The following is a 5,313-nucleotide window of genomic DNA, read 5'->3' on the forward strand; positions in this document are numbered from 1 at the left end:
CTGACAAGACAGGGTTGCTACAAACTTTCAATTTGTTTATTTAAAAAATGCAGTATCTGCAAAACACAATTAAGCAAAGTGCAATTAAATAAGATATGCCTGTAATCTGGGGAGTATTTGTTACTGCAGTGTAATCTACTCTGACTGACTGATACAGTGTAACCTACTCTAACTCAGTGATACATGTACACAGTGGAAGCTGTGGACCAGGCACATACACAGCATTGGGGATAGATCTTAAAAACAGCTGTTCAGTCATTGTTCAGTCACTAAGTCATGTCCAGCTCTTTGCATGCCCATGAACTGCAGCATGCCAGGCTTCCCTGTCCTTCACTATACAGTCAAGACATGGAAACAGCTTGCATGTCCTTCGATAAGACGAATGGATAAAGCACACAAGAGTGTTCCGCACATATTCAAAAGAATGAAATACCATCTGCTGAAACATGGACTAGAGATCATACTGAATGAAGTCAGAAAGAGACAAATACCATATGATGTCACTTATATGTGGAATCTTAAAATCGGACATAAATGAACCTACCTATGAAGCAGAAACAGACTTATGCACAGAGAGAACAGACTTGTGCTTGCCAAGGGGGAAGTGGTTGGGGGGGAGGAATGGGTTGGGAGTTTGGGATTAGCAGATGCAAACTAGTATGCACAGAGTGGACAAACAACGAGGTTCTATATAGCACAAGGAACTATGCTCAATATTCTGTGATAAGCCACAGTGGGAAAGAACATGACAGAGAATGCATATATAGGTATGACTAAATCACTCCTATAAAGCAGAAATCAACAACATTGTAAATCAACTATTACTTCAGTAAAATACTTTTTTAAAAGTGTTGGATGAGATAAAAAACTGAAGGAGATCTGTACCATAACACCATTTATATAAATTAAACATAACATACCCCATGTTGCTTAGTGGGGTCAGAAGCAAGAATCAGCATCACATCCTCATGTCAATATGTCAAGGGCAGCTCAGGATAAAGGGAAGTTCAGACAGGGCAGTTCTGACAAGCTCCTGATGGAAAGATATTTGATAAACTATTCTTGGTCTGATGTGAAAGTTCTGTTGAAGGTTCCTGGAAATATGAAAAATGGAATTTGGATACTATAGCTGCTGCTTCTCAGCAGAGCAACCATCCTGTTTCTACAATGAGTAAAATTGAATGACTGAAGGGAGCAATATACCAGCACATATGCACTCAATACGTCAGCAAATTTGGAAAACTCAGCAGTGGCCACAGGACTGGAAAAGGTCAGTTTTCATTCCAATACCAAAGAAAGGCGATGCCAAAGAATGCTCAAACTACTACACAATTGCACTCATCTCACACGCTAGTAAAGCAATGCTCAAAATTCTCCAACCCAGGCTTCAACAGTACATGAACCATGAACTTCCAGATGTTCAAGTTGGATTTAGAAAAGGCAGAGGAACCAGAGATCAAATTGCCAACATCCGTTGGATCATCGAAAAAGCAAGAAAGTTCCATTAAAACATCTATTTCTGGTTTATTGACTATGACAAAGCCTTTGACTGTGTGGATCACAACAAACTGTGCAAAATTCTTCAAGAGATGGGAATGCCAGACCACCTGACCTGCCTCTTGAGAAATCTGTATGCAGGTCAGGAGGCAACAGTTAAAACTAGACATGTAGCAACAGACTGGTTCCAAATTGGGAAAGGAGTATGCCAAGGCTGTATAATGTCACCCTGCTTATTTAATTTATATGCATAGTACATCATGAGAAATGCTGGGCTGGATGAAGCACAGGCTGGAATCAAGGTTGGCGGGAGAAATATCAATAACCTCAAATATGCAGCTGATACCACCCTTATGGCAGAAAGCAAAGAATAACTAAAGAACTTTTTGATGAAAGTGAAAGAGCAGAGTGAAAAAGTTGGCCTAAAGCTCAATATTCAGAAAAGTGGGATCATGGCATCTGGTCCCATCACTTCGTGGCAAATAGATGGGGAAACAATGGAAACAGTGACAGACTTTATTTTGGGGGGCTCCAAAATCACTACAGATGGTGATTGTAGCCATGAAATTAAAAGATGATTACTCCTTGAAAGAAAAGTTATGACCAACCTAGACAGCATATTAAAAAAGCAGACACATTACTTTGCCTACAAAGGTCTGTGGTTTTTCTAGTAGTCATGTATAAATAGGAGAGTTGGACTATAAAGAAAGCTGAGCGCTGAAGAATTGATGCTTTTGAACTGTGATGTTGGAGAAGGCTCTTGAGAGTCCCTTGGACTGCAAGGAAATCCAACCAGTCCATCCTAAAGGAAATCAGTCCTGAATATTCACTGAAGGGCTGATGCTGAAGCTGAAACTCCAATATTTTGGCCATCTGATGCGAAGAGCTGACTCATTTGAAAAGACCGTGATGCTGGGAAAGATTGAAGGCAGGAAGAGAAGGGGATGACAGAGGATGAGATGGTTGGATACATCACCGACTCAATGGACATGAGTTTGGGTAAACTCTGGGAGTTGGTGATGGACAGGGAGGCCTGGCGTGCTGCAGTCCATGGGGTTGCAAAGAGTCGGACACGACTGAGCGACTGAACTGAACAGAACGAAGCTGCTGCTTCTCAGCAGAGCAACCATCCTATTTCTACAATGAGTAAAATTGAATGACTGAAGGGAGCAATACTCAATATTTTGTAATAACCTATAAGGGAAAAAAATCTAACTATATAAATATAAATAATGTATATTACTCTTTAGATTTGGATGCATATAACTGAATCACTGTTCTGCACACCCGAAACTAACACAATATTGTAAATCAACTATACCTCAAGAAAAATCTTAAAAACATTTGACCTATCCAACATGCATGCATGCTAAGTTGCTTCAGTCATATCCGACTTTTGGGAACTCTATGGACCATAACCTGCCAGGCGGCTCTATCCCTGGAATTGTCCAGGCAAGAATACTGGAATGGATTGCCATGCCCTCCTTCAGGGATTCTTCCCGACCCAGGGATCGGGAAGTTCTGTCTTCTGTCTCCCGCATTGGCAGGAGGGTTTTTTACCACGAGTGCCACCTGGGAAGCACCCAATCTATCCAAATCTTTTTTTTTTTTTTTAATGAAGATAGGCAAACAGAGCCTATTGGGATTATTGGAAACTGATGCACAGTGAACTGTGATCCCTGAAGGAGAATAAAAAAACCAGAATAGAAGATTAAAAGTGAAATCTGAAGGAATAATGAGTGGTGGGTGAAGTCTGTTATGTTTGTGGTTAGTTTGGTGGTTAATCTGAATCCAGATTTGTTGTTGCTGGTTGATCAGAGTACATGTTGCCATACACCATCTAATTTGGGGTGACTAATGAGATACCATAAGATAACTAGCATAGTAACTAACATATTTAATCCTAAAGACATCAACTTGTTTGATGTTGGCCTACATGTTTTCCACTTATTCTTAGAACGATCACATTTGTCAAATCCAAAGTTACAAACTCATTGGGAAGGAGAGGGTGGGATGAATTGAGGGAGTAGCACTGAAACACATGCGTGACCATATGTGGAATTAGAAGCCACTGGGAATTTACTGCCTGACGCAGGAAGCTCAAATCTGGTGCTCTGTGATAGCCTAGAGGGATGGGGTGGGGTGGGAGGGAGACTAAAGAGAGAGGGTACATATTGATATAGGCAGAAACCAATATAATATTGTAAACTGATTACCCTCCAATTAAAAATAAATTAAAAAAATGAAGTTACAAACTCACTGGACAAATGCAAACACTGAGCAAATGCATGTATTCTCTTCCAAATATTGCAGATATATCTATTAAGAAGCATGTTCAATACTAACATGCAAATTCAAGATAAATGGCTTCAAAGCCACAGCCAATCATTTATAAGAGTTTCATTTGGTGAAGGTGCATAAAATGCAGAATGGGTCCAAGTAAATGACATCTGATATGCTGCTTGCTGTGATTGCACTGTTTTAATATATAAACTTGCTTCATTTTTTAAAAAAATGTGCCCCCAGACAATTTACACATTTTCCCCAAGCACACACACACACCCCAAAGGGTTGGACATCTAACATCCTGGAATTGCTGGCAATGGTGGAAAGGGAAATTGCAGGTAAAAGGGAGCAAGTAGATCAATAAAACAAGATGCACCGGCACAGACCAGTGATAGCCAGGCTGTGACCTGGGGACCGTCCTTAACGCTTTTCCTGAGGCCCAGTGAAGGGAAAGTGATTCTCACCTTGCACCTGCTCCCCGGAGGCATCCAATACTTCCTGTTTACTATGCATCCTGCTGGAGTGGGCATAGTTTAAACATACGCAGATACACATGCTCCCCCAACACCACACGCACGCATGCTTTTCATGCAAATGGAAGCGTGTGTGAAGGTATGCCCTTGGTCTGTTGCTTGTTTCTTGTTTCTCAGTCAAGTTTTGATGGTGAGATTGGAAGAACTGGGCCATGGGACAGGGTTTTCACCATATGGGGAAAAAAAAACTGGGAGGATAAATCCAAGATGCAGATATCCGCCCTTGATCTTCCTGTAGTGTTACGAATCTCCATCCAATCCCTGCTTTGCTTCAGCTATTTCATGTTGAGTTTCTGTTAACATGTAACTGACGAATCCTGACCAATGCATTCAAATACTACTTGGATCATATATGAGATTTCCAAATACTTTAGTCTCTTCTCTGGACTTGTGTTTTGTTCTAATGCTCCTTCTCTTTATCACATGGTTGTAATATTTAGATTATTATTTATATCTAGTTGGCAAGTCTCCTGTCCATAACCTTCATTTTCAGAATTTTATCTGCTTTTCTTTTGTATGATACAATCTCCAGGGTGAGCTACATAGCATAATTTAGCTGCTTTCAAAAAATCAGAGTAGGGAAAAAAAAATCAGGGTAAGAAATTTCCTAGAGGTCCGGTGGTTAGGACTCTGCCCTTCCATGGCAGGGGCCATGGGTTGGATTCCTGGTTGAGGAACCAAGATCCCACAAGCCACATGGAGCGAAAAAAAAAAAAAAAAAAAAAGTACTCTGAGGTTGTGTTACATTTAGAGGTTGGTTTAGAGAGAATTGTCATCTTTCAATGTGGAATCCTCCTAGCCAAGCACAAGGAAGGTGTTTTTTTTTTTTTTTCCATTTATTCCAATTTTCTTTTCTGTATTTCAGTAAAGTTACAGTTTCATCTAATAAAAACCTGCGCTTGTTAAATTTGTTCTTAAATATTTTATAATTTTTCTTGTGGTGGTTTGTACCTTTTTCTGGTTTTACTTTCTAAGAGGTTAGTATTGGTGTTGATAC

Source organism: Bos mutus, chromosome 13 (genome assembly GCF_027580195.1).
Source record: "Bos mutus isolate GX-2022 chromosome 13, NWIPB_WYAK_1.1, whole genome shotgun sequence".
Lineage (NCBI taxonomy): Eukaryota > Metazoa > Chordata > Mammalia > Artiodactyla > Bovidae > Bos > Bos mutus.